Here is a 21,756-nt window from a genome sequence, read left to right on the forward strand (position 1 = left end):
ACGCAGGGGAAGAAAACCCGATAAAGACTACCAGGGAATTGTTTGGTATTTCTCAGATTTGAAAAGGGATGGGCTGGAGTTTTAAAACTATAAGGCTTTTAAACAGCCTGCCCTAGGTTTCATTCTGCATGACTTATCCTTTTTCCATAGGCTGCCTGGTCTCCCTTAGTGCATTTACTACTCCAGTTGGGACCAGCAGTTCATGTCTTTTCCTATTTATAGGTTAACAAGTTGGTCTGTAAAGTATCATATCATCATCTCTATAACTGTCACTGACATCACCATCACCCACACATGTCCAGTGCCTCATAGCTTACAAAGTGCCTTCCTGTGCACTCTTACCCATGCTAACAACAGCCCTCTAAGGACATTCTGCAGTTGGAGTTATGAATGCTGAAATCACTGGCTTTTCCTTAGGCCTTGAGATGGGTATTTTCATGGTGTAAGAGTAGAAAAAGTGAAAGTGGAGTCGCTCAGTCGTGTCCGACTCTGCGACCCCATGGACTGTAGCCTACCAGGCTCCTCAGTCCGTGGAATTTTCCAGGCAAGAGTACTGGAGTGGGTTGCCATTTCCTTCTCCATGGGATCTTCCCAACCCAGGGATCAAACCCGGTCTCCTGCATTGCAAGCAGACGCTTTACCATCTGAGCCATGAGGGAAGCATAAGAGTAGAGACAGGGTCATAATGTCTACTATTGTATAACCTGGGAGAGAAGGACCTTTTAGATAATTGTGTCTTTGAGTCCATTTTGCTGGCGTCACCTATTTGTCACCTCTCCTGGGTTTTTTTGCTGCAGAAATAATGATACCAGCCAAAATAAAAATACAGACATTGGTCATGAAGATTATGATAAGAAGAATAATTTCCCAAGCTGTCCTTTTGTAAAACAAGACTAAGCTCCCCTAGGTCAAGTTACATGCGGAATGATAATAATGTAATAATAAAAATCATACTGAATAACATTGGTTCTTATATATATATATATATGTTCAGTTCTTTTTTCTAATTTTACCTCACAACTACCTTTCAGGTTAGTAAAATAATCATTACTATCTCCATTTTACAGATGAAAAAGGATCTTAGTTAAATAGCTCACTAACTTGGTATCAGAAATGGACAAAGATCCAGGTCACCTAGCTCCTGGACTAACATGCATACCTGTACTGGGCTGCTAAGGTGTAGTTCCCCATTGGCAGCCTGGGCTTTCTCAGAAGCCCCCCAGGAGGGAATGAATCAACAGAATGATAGACTGCTTTTTCTGATTGGCACACTCAGTAGGAATTTGCTTGCCCATTTACAGAACCCAAATCAAAGACATTATAAAATAATAACATTACTTTTTATTGTCTCTAATTATTAGCAAATAATTTGGTTTTAATAAATGAAATGTGGATTCAATGTAATAGCATGATTAATTGCAAAGCAGAAATAGAGACACAGACATAGGGAACAAACGTGATGGGGTTGATGGGATGAATTAGGAGATTGGGATTAACATATATACACTACTGGGCTTCCCAGGTGGCTCAGTAGTAAAGAATTTGCCTGCCAATGTAGTAGATGCCAGAGACATGGGTTTGATCCCTGGGTCAGGAAGATCCCCTGGAGGAGGAAATGGCAGCCCACTCCAGTATTCTTGCCTGGAAAATTCCACAAACAGAGGAGCCTGGCAGGCTACAGTCCATGGGTTTGGCAAAGAGACATGACTGAGCAGGCATGCACCGTACCGCATATACACTACCATCTATAAAATAGAAAACTAAGGAGAATATAACTACTGTATGGCACAGGGAACTCACTCAATGCTCTGTGGTGATCTAAATGAGAAGGAAATCCAAAAAGAGGGGATATATGTATTCGTGTGGCTGATTCACTTTGCTGTACAGCAGAAGCTGACATAGCAGGGTAAAGCCACTATATTCCAATTAAAAAAGTAAAAATGAGAAAAATAGTATGTTTTAAAAGAGCCACTGGATCCTTGTGGAATACAATAGGTTCATGAGTTATCATTTTAAAATGCACTTTGGTTTACTGGTTTTTGTAGAGTTCTTTTCAATGAGCTCTTTTCTTTTATTAATAAGTCTTCCTCTCGCCATCCCTACCCGTGCCAAACATATTCTTCTCTGGGATAAAAATCACCTGATGCTAGGTTAGATCAAGGTCTTGTTTGATGTTTACTCACCCAAGCTGCACATTTGATCTCCAGGAAGCTTTTGCCCCCCGACCCAGAACAACTGCATCAGAGCCTCAGGGAATAGACCCCACATGTCTTTTAAAGACCTCCCTCACAAGTGTTTCTCATCTAAAGATTGAAGATAACAGTTTTACTTTATTATTTTAAATATTATTGCTATATTCTCATCATTATTCTTGCATATTTACAAGCCAGCTTAATTTTATAAGAATGTGTGCAACAGAGGCATTCTCTTCTGGGTCCCTCAGTCCTTTTTGACTGTGTTTTCCAGGATTTGGGGGGATTTTGTGGTAGCTGCAGAACCAGAAGAGGATGAGGGCCAAAGCTTCTGTAGACCAGTCTTTCTTTCCATGATAACGGAATGGTATTTGCTGGTTAAATAAGTTTCTTGGAACAATCTCTGCCTAGTTTTTCATTTTCCCCTATTTGCTTGTGCTGCTGCTGCTACTGCTGCTAAGTCACATCAGTCGTGTCCAACTCTGTGCGACCCCATAGACGGCAGCCCACCAGGTTCCACCGTCCTTGGGATTCTCCAGGCAAGAACACTGGAGTGGGTCGCCATTTCCTTCTCCAATGCATGAAAGTGAAAAGTGAAAGTGAAGTCTCTCAGTTGTGTCCGACTCTTCGAGACCCCATGGACTGCAGCCTACCAGGCTCCTCTGTCCATGGGATTTTCCAGGCAAGAGTACTGGAGTGGGTTGCCATTGCCTTCTCCAGCTCCCCGCAAAAGAAGGAAGCTGATCTTTGGAAAATAAAATTCTATCGTCTCACGTGTGAGGCTGGGTGAGCCATCAGGGATCACTCCCACTGGAATTACACTCCAGTATGTTAGTCCACGGCAACCCACTCCAGTACCCTTACCTTTGCTTGTGGACGAATCACAATCTGAAATACAAAAGTTAATCAACAATCAAGTGGCTAATTGAAAAAAATATCATCCTTCCCCCTCTGTCCTCCCAAACGTTGACTGGGCTGCTATAAATGCAAATTTAAGTGTACTTTCCACATATCCCTAAGTATGTTTACATTAGATCTGTGTTATTCTTAGCTAATCCTGGTACAGAAAACACACAGCCCTGTTCAGGTCTCAGAAGTCTGTGCCAGGAGGGGCCCTAACCCAAAGCTGGGGATAGAGTTTCAAGAGCTATTTGTTTTTGACATGTTCTCTATGTGTGCTATGCACTCTCTGCCATGCGGGACCAGCAACACCTTAAAAGGAGAGAGTGGGCCTCCCAAACCTATGAGGAACCCTCTGAGTTTGGGGAAGGTTCTGAAAAGGAGCCAGGTCAGTCTTGGGACAAAGGAAGGCTCCCCCCAAAAGAAGGAAGCTGATCTTTGGAAAATAAAATTCTATCCTCTCACTTGTGAGGCTGGGTGAGCCATCAGGAATCATTCCCACTAGAATTACACTCCAGTACAGTAGTCCATGGCAACCCACTCCAGTACTTTTGCCTGGAAACTCCCATGGATGGAGGAACCTGGTAGGCTGCAGTCCATGGGGTCGCTAAGGGTCAGGACATGACTGAGCGACTTCACTTTCCCCTTTCACTTTCATGCATTGGAGAAGGAAATGGCGACCCACTCCAGTGTTCTTGCCTGGAGAATCCCAGGGACGGGGGAGCCTGGTGGGCTGCCGTCTATGAGGTCACACAGAGTCAGACACAACTGAAGCGACTTAGCAGCAGCAGCACGTTAGTCCATGTGTATTCTAGCCTCAGACCCCTTCTCTGCCACAAAGTGAATGACCATAGGACTGTGCGGAGCTCTGTTCACTGGGAGGACCTTCTCTTGTCCCTGTCATTTTCAGGGCCAGGTCTGAGAGACACTATCCTGCAGCTGTCATCAACATTCAACCGTTCAACTTTCACACAAATACCAAGTCGATCCATTCATATGCAAGCTTGCGATTTTTGATCCTCCTTCAGTTAGTTGTTAACAGTCCCCTGCACCTCCCCGGGTGTGAGCTGAGGGAGGGCGTGGATGCAGCAGTGATGGGTGTGTGTATATGGGAGAGGGGGCTTCTGTGATGCAGCCTGCTTGTGCTCAATCCCAGAGGTGCCACTTCTTTTTTGTCATGAATTATTTGGGGGCCCGTTTGGCCTTATGACTTCATGGATATAACAGGATTCAGTTCAAGATGAATAGTCCTGGACTCATGGTCACTTGGTCTCACATGGCCAAGCATTCTGTTTCTTTCAGGGCCCAGTACCATAGCTGGAGTTGTTTTTTCAAAAGGCACATTATTCATCTGCTTGCCAACTGCATGGCCTAGGTCCATGGGACTCTCCTTCTAGGACTTTCCACACATTCCACATAGCAGCTTTTCTTATCACTGATGCCTCTGACACCACTGGGTCTGTTGGATCATATGGTCCAAGTAGCAGGAATACCCGTACTGCTGACTGGACCTGCCAAGGGGCATTTGTCTGCTCTGTGCCTCACTCAGACCTGGCAGCCTTTCATGTCCTCCATTCCTCGGAGTAGCACATGCTGCCTCCAGACCCCCAAAGGCCCTCAGGTGTTGTGCTTCCTTTTTTGTACTAGGAAATATATAATGCAATAATTGGGCTTCCTTGGTAGCTCTACAGTAAAGAATCCGCTTGCCAATGCAGGAGACACAGGAGACAACCTCTGGGCTGGGAAGATCCCCTGGAATAGGAAATGGCAACCCACTCCAGTATTCTTGCCTGGAAAATCCCATAGGCAGAGGAGCCTGGTGGGCTATAGTCCATGGGGTCACAAAGAGTTGGACATGACTGAGCACTCATGCAAGCAAGCAGTGTAATAATTTATGGGTTGGGTTTTTTTTTTTTTTGAAAGGGTTTTCCCAGCATGCTCCTAACTAGTAGGCCTCTAAAAATTGTACAGAAATGGCAGGCCCCTGAATCTAAGTAGGGTTTATTTTTCCACTCTCTGGAGTGCCCGTGGGCTAGCCATCAGTTGCTCATCTGGCCTGATTAACATAATATCATCAATATCAATATGATAGATCAGTACTGCAGAATGTCCAGACAGCCTAGCTCTCTGTAGACTTTGTTCAGACTCTTTGTCAGAAGTGTTACCATAGCCCTGGAGCAACTTGAAAACTGCTTCTGATCCTCTTTTTAAATTGGGTTTAAAAAGAAAGCATTCACCAGGTTAATGATGATGTACCATGAACCTGAGGCCATATTAATCTATTCTTGCAAATAAATACCTGATCTGGAACAGCAGCTGTAATCTGCCTACTCCTTATTTGAGCTTGTAATAACCTGCAGTTATCCTCCAGGATTCATGTAGTTTTTGCAGTGGCCAGATTGGTGACTCACGTGGAGATACTACAGGAACCACTACTCCTGAATCCTTTGGACACTTAAGGATGACACCAACCTCCACCATCTCCCCCTGGGGAGGAGGGAGAGGCAGTTTCCGATGTTCCCATTGGCCCTCTCACTATCATAACTCTTACCCCATAAGCTAAGGACCCAGTATGGGAGTTGGAACAAATATGTTAATTCTGATTTTCCACTCCAGGGTCAAGGAAGTCACACAGGTGGGTCTGCACACTCAGCGTTTAACTGTAACTGTGTTTGAAGTTCAGTGACTCGTAAGTCATGAGCTTGGTCCTAGGCTTTCTCCATTCTTCCACTGCAGAGCAACCAAAGAGGCCCTCTGGCCTCCACACCTGGCTTCTAATTGCCTGTGACTTTCACCCAATCCTCATCTTCATGCGGAGCACCAGCGGCAGTTAGTAATAGCCATCCAACACCGTCATCCTTCCCTCCGCATACCGCAAACACCTGGGGTATCTACACAGGCTGGTGCATCCCCTGCCACCAACACACCCTCCCAGATCACAGAAGTGAGAGTTCGAACAAGCTAAATAACCACCCAGTGCCAAGGGCTGTCTGCTTCAGCCACCACCAGGACGGGTACCTGTCTGCCAGCTTGGCAGCGAGGGGTCCAGCCAGTGAAATCCCACTTCATCCCCTTGCTTTTTTGGCATACATCCATGCTCAAAGGCTGGGTTCTTTGGAAGATGTTAAGATGAAGTTTAGGGTGCAGATATTTTTTAGAGATGAATACCTGTGAAAGGATGAGGGGCAGAAGTAGGACTGGGCAAAGGAAGCAGTCAACTTACAATGCAGACCCGACAGAACTGTGGGGAGATCTAGAGTGAGTGGTGCCCTCTGTGGTCATCATGCCATCAGCTGAAGTGCTGGGCCTTTCTACCCCTCCTCGTTAAGCCAGCCCTAAAAGGGTGTGACTCAGGTGGGGTGGGGCAACCCTGAAGGAGCTGACAGTGAGAGGCTGCCTGCTGACTGGCTGCATGCCCCTCGGCTGGTGGGAAGGGCCTGAGAGATGAGTCTCCAAGTCCACCAGTCCTCCACGGTGTAAAGAGGGGACGGTAAAGTGGGACCAATTTACTCACGTGATCACAAGGAGCAGATAAGATAAGGTGAAAGTATTATACAGTGCCAACATTTTGGTAGGAATATTGTACTTTGGATGTTACTTAGAAATATATTGGCCTTTGCAACAACGTGAATGGACCCCAAGGTCATTATACTAAGTTAAATTAGAGAAAGATAGAAATACTGTATGATACCACTTACACGTGGACTGTAAAAAAGCTGAACATATAGAAACAAGAGTAGAGTGGTGGTTGCCAGGGGCTGGTGATTGGGGGAACTAGGACATGTTGGTCAAAGGGTAGAAACTTGCAGCTGGAAGATGAATAAGCTCTGGAGATCAAAAGCACAGAGTTGTGATTATACTTGACAATAACTGTTTCATGTACTTAAAATTTCTAGGAGACTGGGTCATAAATCTCACCACAGAAAGAAATGATAATTATGTGACATAATGAAAATGTTATCTAAAGCTATAGTGGAAATCATATTGTAATATATACATATTGTATACCTTAAACTCACACAGACTATATGTCAGTTACATCTTTAAAAAATTATATGCATTCATTAAAGAAATACCATTAAAATTGAAAAAAAAGAAATAGATTGGCTATCAGCGGGAGTTGAAACTTTCAATTTTATTCTCACCTTTTAAAAACTGCTTTTATTTTACAATGATATATAGTTGATTAACAGTGTTAGTTCCAAGTGTACATCATAGTGATTCAGTTGTACGTATACATAGATCTATTACTTTTCAAATTCTTTCCCCATCTAAATTATAACGTATTGAGCATCATTCCCCTGTGCTATACAGTAGATCCTTGTTGGCTATCTATTTTAAATATAGCAGTGTGTACATGTCACTCTCAAACTCCCAATCTGTCCCTACCCTCTTACTCTAATCTTTTATGATGATGATGTATTACTTATAAGAGATTTTACTTTAAAATTTAAAAAAGCAGCTTTTAATAAAATCCTCAGTTCAGTTCAGTTCAGTCGTGTCTGACTCTTTGCAACCCTGTCGACTGCATCACACCAGGCTTCCCTGTCCATCACCAACTCCTGAAGTTTGCTCAAACTCATGTCCATTGAGTCGGTGATGCCATCCTCCTGCCTTTAATCTTTCCCAGCATCAGGGTCTTTTCTAATGGGTCAGTTCTTTGAATCAGGTGGCCAGAGTATTGGAGCTTCAGCTTCAGCATCAGTACTTGCGATGAATACTCAGGACCTGGTTGGATCTCCTTGCAGTCCAAGGGACTCTCAAGGGTCTTCTCCAATACCACAATTCAAAAGCATCAATTCTTCAGTGCTCAGATTTCTTTCTTTTTTTTTTTTTGAGACATCCAGACAGGTTTTATTGAAAAGATTTACTGCAGCCAACGTTGAAAAAGTTTACTGCAGCTTTTGACTTCTTCAAAGAGCTGATAACCCTCATCCGCTTCTTCACCTTCTTCATCATAATCATCGTCATCGTCTTCAATAGCTTCTCCAGTAAAGTATAACACTGATCTTGGGATTATACGCTCACGTAAAAAGTGACCAATTTCAAAGTCTGCAGCGAGGATAGCTTCAGAATCATCATCCAGATCTCCACTCTCAGGAACTTCAGGAGGGGCAAAAAAATTAAAGAAAGAGTCATTAGAAACTGTTTTGGTCACAGTACGAACTGTCCCACGTCCCTTGTGTTTCTGCTTCTTCTTAATCGTTTTCAAAGTGACATTCTTCCCTTTTTTCCAATCTATCTGGCACCCTGTACAACCCATAATTTCTGGTCCATCAAAAGAAAAGGGATCAGAATCATCTGGTTCTGACCTCATCCTATATGTCTTTGTCAACACTTCATTTGTGAAATATTCATTGGGTTCAAAGTGAAATTCTAAGGCAAAACTCATAGGCTGACCAGCATCTGAGAACTTCACTTTAATATCTTTCAAGTGCTTCAGAATAGGCTCATCATGTTCCTGAACCATATCACTGAGCAAGTCAACATTCTTAAAAACGGTCAACCAAAACTCAGGAATTCCCTTGGGATCTTCTTTTTCTTCATCCTTTTTCTCATCTTCAACCTTGGCCTTTTCTTTTAGCTCCTCCGAAATTTCATCTTCCTCATCTGGTTTCCATTCACACTCTTCTTCTGTAGGTTCATAAATGGCATTAATGATCTCAAATCGCTTATCAAACAGAGGCTGATAAAGAACAGCATACTTTCTTTCAAGATCATGAACTTCCTCATAGAATTTGGCTTCTATCTGTGCACATTTAACTTGAAGGTTTTTGAGAGCATTCACCCGTCTTTTAACTACCCTAGGCAAGCTTTCAATGTATCCTGTTGGTGTTTCTACCAGACCATCAAGTCTTTCTTGAAGGGCTGCAAGAATCTGAGGATTTTGCATCACCTGAACAGTCAGCTGACGCGCTTTGATTTTTGTTTCTTCACCAGTTTCTTCTTCTTCTACTTCTTCAACATCATCCAAATCTTGATCAAGTTCAGACTGTTCTTTGTTGTCGATCTCTGCCATGTTGTACAAATGCCAAATATCGGTGGCGAGCGCGGGGAGCCGAGCGGCCCCAGCTGCGCAGGCAGTGACTCAGGGCGGCGGCGGGAGGAGCAGGAGGCGGCGCCGCGAGCAGATGGCGCTAAAAAAGACCTCAGATTTCTTTATATCCAACTCTTACATCCATACATGACTACTGGAAAAACCATAGCTTTGACTAGATGGACCTTTGTCGGGAAAGTAATGTCTCTGCTTTTTAATATGCTGTCTAAGTTTGTCATAGCTTTTCTTTCAAGGAGTAAGCGTCTTAATTTCATGGCTGCAGTCACCATCTGCAGCGATTTTGGAGCCCCCCAAAATACAGTCTGTCACTGTTTCCATTGTTTCCCCATCTATTTGCCACGAAGTGATGGGACCAGAACCTATGATCTTCGTTTTTTGACTGTTGAGTTTTAAGCCAGCTTTTTTTTCACTGTCCTCTTTCACTTTCATCAAGAGGCTCTTTAGTTCCTCTTTGCTTTCTGCCATAAGGATGGTGTCAACTACATATCTGAGATTATTGATACTTTTTCCTAGCAATTTTGATTCCACCTTGTGCTTCATCCAGCCCAGCATTTCACATGATGTGCTCTGCATCTGAGTTAAATCAGCAAGGTGATAATATATGGCCTTGATGTACTCCTTTCCCAATTTGGAACCAGTCCATTGTTCCATGTCCAGTTCTAACTATTGCTTAGAACTGGACCTGCATACAGATTTCTCTGGAGGCAGTAAGGTGGTCTGATATTCCCAAATCTTGAAGAATTTTCCACAGTTTGTTATGATCCACACAGTCAAAGGCTTTAGCATAGTCAATGAAGCAGTAGATGTTTTTCTGGAATTCTCTTGTGTTTTCTGTGATCCTTAGGGATAATATTAATAGATGCTGATTAGAAAATATCTCAGTCTGAGCCAAGGTTTGAGAGACTAGTAATACTGGCCCCGTTTTCTTTCTTCACCGTCTTCAGAAACCAAAGCTCTTCCCCAGGTAGTGGCCTGGGGGTTCCTGCAGACCCATTTCCCAGTTACTTCCCTGTGAAAACAAAGGCGTGAACCACAGAGTGACTGAAGACTAGGAGCTCTGGAAGCAGACAGATCGGCCAAAGCCCAGCTCTACCTCACTACTGTGTGCCTCTGAGCAGGATTATCATCTCACCCAGCAGAGCAGATTTCCAAACAGCAGCCGCCAGCAGGTCCAGAGCCTCACTTCTCACAGTGTTCATCCTTGGATGGACACATTCCCTGCCATGTTCAAAAGTCTCAGGGAAGGACCCTTGGTAGATCAGCGTGAGTGATATTGTCACATTGGGCTGACCCACTGAGCAAGAAGATAAGTAATCCCACGTCCACGAGGAGCAATCCCACGTCCAAGGAGCAGCAGCTGCACAGGCGCAGGAGGGCCGAGAGGTGCTACTCCGTGTTCAAGGTCAGGAGGGGCGGCGGTGAGGAGACACCCCTCGTCCAAGGTAAGAATCAGCAGCAGCACTTTGCTGGAGCAGCTGTGAAGAGATACCCCACGTCCAAGGTAAGAGAAACCCAAGTAAGACGGTAGGTGTTGCGAGCGGGCATCAGTGGGCAGACACACTGAAACCATAATCACAGAAAACTAGCCAATCTGATCACACAGACCACAGCCTTGTCTAACTCAATGAAACTAAGCCATGCCATGTGGGGCCACCCAAGACGGATGGGTCATGGTGGAGAGATCTGACAGAATGTGGTCCACTTGAGAAAGGAATGGCAAACCACTTCAGTATTCTTGCCTTGAGAACCCCATGAACAGTATGAAAAGGCAAAATGATAGGATACTGAAAGAGGAACTTCCCAGGTCAGCAGGTACCCAATATGCTACTGGAGATCAGTGGAGAAATAACTCCAGAAAGAATGAAGGGATGGAGCCAAAGCAAAAACAATAGCCAGCTGTGGATGTGACCGGTGATAGAAGCAAGGTCCGATGCTGTAAAGAGCAATATTGCATAGGAACCTGGAATGTCAGGTCCATGAATCAAGGCAAATTGGAAGTGATCAAACAGGAGATGGCAAGAGTGAGCGTCGACATTCTAGGAATCAGCAAACTAAAATGGACTGGAATGGGTGACTTTAACTCAGGTGACCATTATATCTAGGCAGGAATCCCTTAGAAGAAATGGAGTAGCCATCATGGTCAACAAGAGAGTCTGAAATGCAGTACTTGGATGCCATCTCAAAAATGACAGAATGATCTCTGTTCATTTCCAAGGCAAACCATTCAATATCACAGTAATACAAGTCTATGCCCCAACCCCAATGCTGAAGAAGCTGAAGCTGAACGGTTCTATGAAGACCTACAAGACCTTTTAGAACTAACACCCAAAAAAGATGTCCTTTTCATTATAGGGGACTGGAATGCAAAAGTAGGAAGTCAAGAAACACCTGGAGTAACAGGCAAATTTGGCCTTGGAATACGGAATGAAGCAGGGCAAAGGCTAATAGAGTTTTGCCAAGAGAACACACTGGTCATAGCAAACACCCTCTTCCAGCAACACAAGAGAAGACTCTACACATGGACATCACCAGATGGTCAACACCGAAATCAGATTGATTATATTCCTTGCAGCCAAAGATGGGGAAACTCTATACAATCAATCAAAAAAAAAAAAAAAAAGACCGGGAGCTGACTGTGACTCAGATCATGAACTCTTTATTGCCAAATTCAGACTGAAATTAAAGAAAGTAGGGAAAACCACTAGACCATTCAGGTATGACCTAAATCAAATCCCTTATGATTAGATGGTGGGAGTGAGAAATAGATTTAAGGGACTAGATCTGATAGACAGAGTGCCTGATGAACTATGGACGGAGGTTTGTGACATTGTACAGGAGACAGGGGTCAAGATGATCCCCATGGAAAAGAAATGCAAAAAAGCAAAGTGGCTGTCTGGGGAGGCATTACAAATAGCTGTGAAAAGAAGAGAAGCGAAAAGCAAAGGAGAAAAGGAAAGATATTCCCATTTGAATGCAGAGTTCCAAAGCATAGCAAGTAGAGATAAGAAAGCCTTCCACAGTGATCAATGCAAAGAAATAGAGGGAAACAACAGAATGGGAAAGACTAGGGATCTCTTCAAGAAAATTAGAGATACCAAGGGAAAATTTCATGCAAAGATGGATTCAATAAAGGAGAGAAATGGTATGGATCTAAGAGAAGCAGAAGATATTAAGAAGAGGTGGCAAGAATAAACAGAAGAACTGTACAAAAAAGATCTTCACGACCCAGATAATCACAATGGTGTGATCACTCACCTAGAGCCAGACATCCTGGAATGTGAAGTCAAGTGGGCCTTAGGAAGCATCACTACAAACAAAGCTAGTGGAGGTGATGGAATTCCAGTTAAGCTATTTCAAATCCTGAAAGGTGATGCTGTGAAAGTGCTGCACTCAATATGACAGCAAATTTGAAAAACTCAGAAGTGGCCACACAACTGGAAAAAGTCAGTTTTCATTCCAATCCCAAAGAAAGGCAATGCCAAAGAATGCTCATACTACCGCACAATTGCACTCATCTCACACACTAGTAAAGTAATGCTCAAAATTCTCCAAGCCAGGTTTCAGCAATACGTGAACCATGAACTTCCAGAGGTTCAAGCTGGTTTTAGAAAAGGCAGAGGAACCAGAGATCAAATTGCCTACATCAGCTGGATCGTGGAAAAAGCAAGAGAAGAACATCTATTTCTGCTTTATTGACTATGCCAAAGCCTTTGACTGTGTGGAAAATTCTGAAAGAGATGGGAATACCAGACACCTGACCTGCCTCTTGAGAAACCTGTATGCAGGTCAGGAAGCAACAGTTAGAACTGGACATGGAACAACAGACTAGTTCCAAATAGGGAAAGGAGTACGTCAAGGCTGTATATTGTCATCTGCTTATTTAACTTCTATGCAGAGTACATCATGAGAAACGCTGAGCTGGAAGAAGCACAAGCTGGAATCAAGATTGCCGGGAGAAATATCAATAACCTCAGATATGCAGATGACACCACCCTTATGGCAGAAAGTGAAGAGGAACTAAAAAGCCTGTTGATGAAAGTGAAAGAGGAGAGTGGAAAAGTTGGCTTAAAGCTCAACATTCAGAAAATGAAGATCATGGCATCTGGTCCCATCACTTCATGGCAAATAGATGGGGAAACAGTGGAAACAGTGTCAGACTTTATTTTTGGGGGCTCCAAAATCACTGCAGATGATGATTGCAACCATGAAATTAAAAGATATTTACACCTTGGAAGGAAATTTATGACCAACCTAGATAGCATATTAAAAAGCAGAGACATTACTTTGCCAACAAAGGTCCATCTAGTCAAGGCTATGGTTTTTCTTGTGGTCATGTATGGATGTGAGAGTTGGACTGTGAAGAAAGCTGAGCACCAAAGAATTGATGCTTTTGAACTGTGGTGTTGGAGAAGACTCTTGAGAGTCCCTTGGACTGCAAGGAGGTCCAACCAGTCCATTCTAAAGGAGATCAGTCCTGGGTGTTCATTGGTAGGACTGATGCTGAAGCTGAAACTCCAATACTTTGGCCACCTCATGTGAAAAGTTAACTCATTGGAAAAGACCCTGATGCTGGGAGGGATTGGGGACAGGAGGAGAAGGGGATGACAGAGGATGAGATGGCTTGATGGCATCACCAACTTGATGGACATGGGTTTGGGTAGACTCCAGGAGTTGGTGATGGACAGGGAGGCCTGTCATGCTGTGATTCGTGGGGTCACAAAGAGTCGGACACGACTGAGCAACTAAACTGAACTGAACTGAGAAAATATCTGGTCAGCCTGGAAGCAGTTTGTGTGACCAAAGTTTCTTGTGTGTTTTTATGTTTTGGGTGGTGGGGTGGTGGCACGGAGAGCTGATATTTTGTCTTTTCTCTGAGAGAGGTAGTGATAAAATCCCTGTATCCTCCATCCCTGCCCAGCAGGAGTTCAGCAGCCTCTCTCACCTTTAATTTCACTGTCAGCATTATACATCTATTAAAGAAATGTTCACCTTTAGAGCTTGATTGTATTTAGATTTAAAAATTGTGGTCAGAAGTTCAATCACCAAGTTACCTATGGGCAGTGGGGAACTGGGAGGAGAACATCCATTTTAAAATAAATAATCATATCTGAGCTTAGAAAGACAAATTAAGTGTTTGGATCATATATATCATCAATTGCATTTTCTAAACCAGTTATTCGATCATGTTTGTGCTCCGTCCTGCCCAACTCTTTGCCATCCCATGGACTGTAGCCCACCAGGCTACTCGGAAATCCTCCCCCAGGATTTCCCAGACAAGAATACTGGAGCAGGTTGCCATTTCCTTCTCCAGGGGATCTTCCCAACACAGGGATCGAACCTGTGCCTCTTGCGTCTCCGCATTGGCAGACAGATTCTTTACTGCTGCACCGCCTGAGAGGCCTTCCATTTAAATTAGGACAGGCCACAGCAGGTCAGGGGCCTCATCAGCATGGCCAGTGGACAAGTCAGATGATAATCTTCACTGGACCACGCTGGTCGGACCTCAGCCCTGTTCTCCTGACTGGCAGACCCTGTTTCAGGCTCTAATCCATCCACTCAGACCCTGACAATACCCAGCTCTGTTCTTCACGTTTTCAGCCTAGGGCGGAGTTCCCCTTCAGGCAAGAGAAGTAGCAGAGAGAGGGTTTTAGAATCCTAGATTTGTGATGGCTGGTCCAGGGTCCATCTCTGATCTCTGGCCATATTTTGACCCGCTTCCCTTTCTTCCTTCAAACTAGGTTGACCTGCCAACTTGCTTGAAGAAGTCATCCACTGGGTTCATTAGATGTTGTCTCTAAAGAAGCTGCTATGACTGGCTTGGTGGTTTTGGTATATATATGGTGGAGGCAAATCACCCCAGAATTTCCAGCTCTTGAGGTGTGCACTGGAGGATCAGATGTGGTGGAAAACAAAAGACAGGGTGCGGAGGTTGGGCATGTGCCTGGGTGGATTGGGTTGGGTCAGAGCATTCAGCCTGGGGCCAGTCTCCCTGTACTGGCTTTCATCTAACCCTGGCAGTGAAGCCCATTCTAAGAATGGACCTTGCTGTATCAGGAAGCAACACTTGCCAAAGATGTGCCAGAGAAAGCTTTCTTTTTATTTTCCTTCTTTCTCTCTCTCTCTGTCTTGTCTTGTTTCCTTTCTCACTCTTTCACTCTCTCTCTCCCTTTGTCTTAATAACAAGTGATGAAACTTTCACAAGTTTGGGGCTTGGGGCCAGTGTCTTCATCCCGGAGCTCACATTTGTGTGTGATCAGTTAACTGAATTGCCCAAAAGTGCAAGAGCAGTCACAGGGCCCCAGCCTGAGTCTTCCAAAGAAGTTGGCTCTGATCTATGACCCAGACTTCCCCTTGGAAGCAGCTATCTCGTTGCCTCATGAGACCAGACCACCATGCCTCCCCTCTCACATGACCACTCCAGGACCACCCTAGCAGCATCTTACCATGAGCCAGCATATTATAGCGCCTGCAGACAAAGCAGCAGCCTTTCACTGCTGCTTCTAACTGCTGGGCTCCCTGGGTGCTTAGAACCCGTTAGAAACAAAAGTATCTCAACATATAGCACCATGGCCGCAGGCCTGACTGGAGTCTAACAGTTGTGCCCTGCGGTTATTTTGCCCGTTGTGGGTGAACCTCAAACAGTTAAGAACTGGGCCTCTGCTCCCGCCACCTCCCCTGTGTCTCAGACGTTTCTCTTTACCTCGTAAGTCTGCAGAAGAAGACAGACAAGTGTTCAAGAACAGACTGTCTCATGAGATTTCCTGTACTTCCTGCTGCTGCCTCGGCCACGCTTCCCTGAGAAAGACCTTCTCATGACAGATCAGCACTTCTGCTGCCAGTTGTGGCAGAGGCCAGATTAAAGAGGAATGTGAAAAAGCAAAATCATGAAGAAATGTACCCTCTACCTTTTTTTCATGGGGCGGGGGGAGAGTACAGGCAAAAGAGATGATGGCTTGAAAAAATTACATGTAAGCTCATGTAAGGTCTTCCTAGGTGGTTCAGTGGTAAAGAATCCGCCTGCCAATGCAAAAGCTGAAGGGGATGCTCTGGTTTGATCCCCGAGTCAGGAAGATCCCCTGGAGAAGGAAATAGCAACCCACTCCAATATTCTTGCGTGGAGAGTTTCATGAGGAACCTGATGAGCTACAGTCCATGGGATCACAAATGAGTCTGACCGTGTGACTAATACACATAACGCGGTATTTTAAAGCAAATGAGATGTGCTATTTCATTGCCTGTAGCATGATCTCAGGCCTTTGTCTTGTCCTTGTCTTGTCCCTTATCCTAGAGAGAACCTGTGAGTGACTCTCCCCTGCCTCACCCCAACCACACAGCCACTCTGAGTGCCTACCTTTTTTTTTTTAAGATGATAGATTGACAGGGAAGAACAGGGTAGTTACCACAACATGACAAGACCCCTGGCCTATGTATATTCTCAAAGCCTCAAGTCTGGTTCAGCCAAGAGCTAGAGATGGCCAGGGGTCAGTGGTCAACCTGGGATGGCTCTGCTACACTTGGAATCACCCCTGAGCCAAAAGCCTGTGGAGATCACAGCACCCTGAGATGTCCACAGAATTCTAGATAACTCTTGAGGGAAATACCTGACATTCCCAATCCTTTTTGTCCCTTCATTCCAGAGAGTTATGGGATTAACTTCCTTGGATCTATCTGAATGGTCTGTGGTCTCTTAGGTATCTGGTATCTGGAATACATTCCCCATTTTCATCTGGACCCATCTTATACCTCTTAATTTCGGTCACTCACTTGTGTCCGACTCTTTGCAACCCCATGGACTGCAGCACACTAGGCTTCCCTGTCCATCACCAACTCCTGGAGCCTACTTAAACAAATGTCCATTGCATTGGTGCTACCATCCAACCATCTCATCCTCTGTCATCCTCCCCTTCTCCTCCTGCCTTCAATCTTTCCCGGTATCAGGGTCTTTTCCAGTGAGTCAGTTCTTTGCATCAGGTGGACAGAGTATTGGAGTTCAGGTTCAGCATCAGTCCTTCCAATGAATATTCAGGACTGATTTCCTTTAGGATGGACTGGTTGGACCTCCTTGCAGTCCAAGGGACTCTCAAGAGTCTTCTCCAACACCACAGTTCAAAAGCATCAATTCTTCAGCGCTCAGCTTTCTTTATATCCAACTCTCACATTCATACATGACTGCTAGAAAAACCATAGCTTTGACTAGACGGACCTTTGTTGATAAAGTAATGTCTCTGCTTTTTAATATGCTACCTAGGTTGGTCATAACTTTTCTTCCAAGGAGCAAGCGTCTTTTAATTTCCTGGCTGCAGTCACCATCTGCAGTGATTTTGGAGCCCCCCAAAATAAAGTCTCTCACTAATAAAGAGTAGTCCTCTCCAAACACATTTCTCACGCAAGAACCCAAGAAGCAGAAAGTCAAAGACAGGGGAGCCAGCCTCTAAGTTTAGCTGGATAGATAAAAAGCCATGCCATCCCATTCTGAAGACTCCATGATGGAGATGTCACTCTCCCCATTCCTCTGCCATTGCTTCTCTGTGTTCACCTTGTCCCCGAGTGTACGCATTGTCTACCTGCCTTCATCTGAAACAAAACAGGAAGTGACTTACTTGAAAGAGAATATAAATCAAAGCTAGCTACGGTAAGAAGTATTAAAAAGAAAAAGCACACACAGAGTTGGGCACAAGATAGTGCCAGGGATGAAGTTAATACACAATGCAGCTCCCAGGCACCTAGCAAAGGTTGTGAATCTGGCCCCGAACTGTTGAGCAGGAGATGAGAAAGGGGGAAGCAGGTGAGCATATCTATTCATGGGGCCCAGAGATATGCATGGCAGAGAGCCCAGGTATGTTTCTCAACTCCAGCAGCTTCCCCTTCCCCTAGCATGCTCAATGCACAGGTCCTTCTGGGCCTTTGGTCTCACAGCTCACACCCTGACTGTTTCCTCATCGCGTGTCAGCCACCTGGTCTCCTTTTTGTTTCTTGCAAACATCAAGGTCATTTCTGGCTTCATTTTTCCTCTTTCCTCAGATCTTCACACGTCTGACTTGTTCTTGTCATTTGGACCTCAGCTCAAAGTCCCATCCTTGGAGAAGTGGTTTCTGACTGCCGACTCAAAAGCGATTCCTCTTCCCTACAAGCCTATGGTGAGATTGCTTCACTCTGCTTGTTTTTTCTCATAGCACCTAATCACCGCATAAAAAAATTTAACTCATTTATTTGATAACATAGTTATTGTGTGTCTCTCCCATTACAAAAGGTCATGAGCGCAAGACCTAGGCTGTACCCCTTAAGAGAGAGTCTAGCAGTTGAGAGGAGTCTCGGTGAATATTGGCTGAATAATTGAACGAAGGCTGATACTAAAACTGGGGAAAGCTTTTTCTGAAGGGTCCTTATAAAAGGGACACAGAGCAGCGTAACAGGTGTATTCTGAGCAGCATCCTTACAACAGTCACTGCGAGGCATCTCCGCAGACTCTCTTCTTTTTTAAGATTTATTTCTTTATTTCACTTTATACGTGGCTGCACCGGCTCTTCATTGGTACACACGGGCTTTCTCTACATATGATAAGTGGGCGCTGCTCTCTAGGTGTGGGGCATGGGCTTCTCATTGCAGTGGCTTCTCTTGTTGCAGAGCACAGGCTCTAGGCGTCAGTGTTTGTGGCCTATGGGCTCAGTAGTTGTGGCTCATGGGCTCTAGAGCATAGGCTCAATAGTCGTGTCACACAGGCTAAGTTGCCCTGCATCATGTGGGATCTTCCCGGAGCAGGGGTTGAACCCATGTCGCCTGAATTGGCAGGTGGATTCTTAACTACTGGACCACTAGAGAGCCCCATCTCCACAGACTCTTAATTAGTATCAGGTCAGCTCGGAGCAAGGAAGAAGGGGAACTCACCAGGAGTAGTTTTATCTGTACTCCCTTCTACTGATAGAACTGATAAAACTACTCCAGGAATAGTTTATCAGTTCTCCTTTCTCTCTGACTGCAATCTCACTTGCTGCAACCAAAGACCATTATGCCATCCTCAATAGATTCAGATAAGAGTTGGCTGCCATTTTCTGCCCCCCAAAAGTCATTTTTATAAATGCGAAAAATTCTACAAATTTGCATGGAAGTGTCGAGCAGAGTAGTGTTAATGACTCAGATTAGTTCTTTAAGGGATCTGTGTGCTTTCTGTGGAAAATAGACTCCAGGTGCAAGCATTGGACTGAGAGGTCAGTTGGGAGGCCATAGTGGAGGCCAGAGTGATGGTGGCTTAGACCAATGTGGCTACAGTGGGGACAAAAAGAAATGCTTAAAATTGATAATTTGCTAATGAATTGGATATAGGATATACGCGAAGCGGGGAGGAACAATGTCTCCCAAGAATTTTAGTTTGAGTCATTGAGTGAAAGGTGGTACCATTTTGCTGATGTAGGATGCTGAAAAAGGAGGGTTGGGTTTTTTTTTTGTTTTTTTGTTTTGTTTTGTTTTTATTGTTGTTGCTATTGTTTTGTTCTTTGGTTGTTGTTTTTTTTTGTCAGGAGAGGTGTTAAGAAGTGTTAAAGAGGGAAGATAAGTGAGAAGCTCTAAAAAAATCCAACTCTAACAGTATAAGTTATTCCAGTGTAGAAGAAAGAGGATGGCATCTGAAGAAGCTCATGCAGGTACAGAGTTTGTTATTTAACAAACTCAGATTTTTTAAGTCAAAAAAAGTTAGAATGGCAAAGAACTATGCCCATGCATTGCACAAATTTCATTTCTTGGTTTTGATATTATATTATAGTTAAGTAAGAAGTACCTTTGGGAGACACTGGAAGAGTGGTACTTGAGATCTCTGTATTATATTTGCAATTTCCTGAAATCAATCATTATTTCAAAATAAAAAGTTTTTAAAGTTACCCTTGTTCAAGAGAAAGAAATAACAACAGATACTTTAGAGGTTTGAGTTGACTACAAGGTATTGTGAATCAGTGCTGTGATGTGGGTGACGAACTAATGCTGATGCAGTTAGGATGAAAAGAAGTAAAACATTTCCGAAGAGGGATTGTAGAAATACCAGTCTCTTATGTTCAGGTCAGTCCACATCTGAAGCTGGAAGTCCAGTTCTGGGTATCACACTTCCAGATTGACAACCACACTGAATGAGAGCCAGACCAAAATATCCAGAATGGGGCAGCGCTGTCATATAAGAAATAGTAGAAGGAGGCTAATTTATCTACCCAAGAAAACTGCAGACCTCCATGAGACATAACATGTGTCTTCAAATACTTGACAGACTGTCATTTGGCAATCAAATTTAGATGAATCTTTGACATCCCTTAGCTGCAATGAACTTACACTTTCTCTTCACAAAATGCCAGAAATACTTTTAAAGAACACTAAGAGAAGCTGTTTAGCCATGCTAAGATTTCTGATTTTTTAAAACAACAGAAGCAGAATAAATCTGGAACATCAAAACGGTCTCCTACCTGAGTCTTAACTGTTAATTTCACTTGATTTGAAACTGTCACTAATTTTAAGGACTCTCCACTTTATTACCGCCACTTTCAAGTATTTCCTCCTGCCACTGTCAAAAGAGCTTTTAAGATATAAGATCTATAACTCAGAGTTCTGTCAGCCTTTCACATGGAACCAAGAAGTTTTATTTTTGCCTTGACTAGCAAACATGGGAGCACAGCACTTTTCCAATTTCTCCTGATTTATGTAGGGAAAAGAAGATGGATTTAATACTGCAAGATTATATTGATACCTCTTCAGTTCATATTAGCTTATACACTGCAATGAAGTTGAGACAGAAATTTAAGAAGAAAGAAATACTAAAAGGCTACAAAAAGTACAATGATAAAACCCAATGAAAAGAATCTTGCAGACACTGATTTTCATATCCTGATTGTGATGAAGGCATTAATTACACATTCTCACTATTGTGTGTCTGTTCAGTCTGCTCATGAATTTTTCTAATTCTGAACCCCCACACAGAAAAAAAGTCAAAAACAAAAATGTTGAACATCATCATGAACCAGAAACTAAATACAGAACATTATTCTTCTTTTAAACAAAACCAAAACTCTTGTTATACCTGGAATGGGGACTGATTGTGGTTCTGTGTGGTAGCTGTCTTACAGTCTCATACCATTTGCATCATCATTGGGAACAGGCAACAAGCAAAATAAATAAGTAGAGATATAACTTGTTAGATGAAGCAAGTATTACAGAGAAAAATAAACTAAGAAAGGAGATTAGGAGATGCTGAGATAGAGGCCTAAAAATGAGATAGTAAAATAAGCAAAGATCAGAGAGACGAGCAGTTCAGGAAGAGTCCTGGAAGTGTGCCTGGCATGTTCCAGGCAGAGTTAAAAGCATGAGAAGTCACAGAGAAACTTGCAGGCTATTGTAGGAACTTTGGCTTCTACCAGTGCGAAGAGGATCTGATGGAATTTGAGAGAAGAGTGACCCGATCTAAACTACAGTTTAATAGGAGCACTCTGACTGCTGCATTGAGAATAGATTGGATGAACTGGGAAGGGACGTCATAAGCAGAAGAGGAGCAGTCAGAAGACTGTTGTCATGATCTGGGTAAGAGCTAATGATGACTCAGAGCACAGGGACAGTGGTTGAAATGGGGAGAAGTGA

General features: G+C 43.7%; 1 pseudogene; it reads right to left on the minus strand.

The window, feature by feature from the left end:
• Positions 1–7,915: 7,915 nt before the first annotated feature.
• LOC615266 (nucleosome assembly protein 1-like 1) lies at positions 7,916–9,245 on the minus strand (annotated as a pseudogene).
• Between the last annotated feature and the right edge of the window lie 12,511 nt (positions 9,246–21,756).

The sequence above is a fragment of the Bos taurus genome, chromosome 16, assembly GCF_002263795.3.
Source record: "Bos taurus isolate L1 Dominette 01449 registration number 42190680 breed Hereford chromosome 16, ARS-UCD2.0, whole genome shotgun sequence".
Classification (NCBI taxonomy): domain Eukaryota; kingdom Metazoa; phylum Chordata; class Mammalia; order Artiodactyla; family Bovidae; genus Bos; species Bos taurus.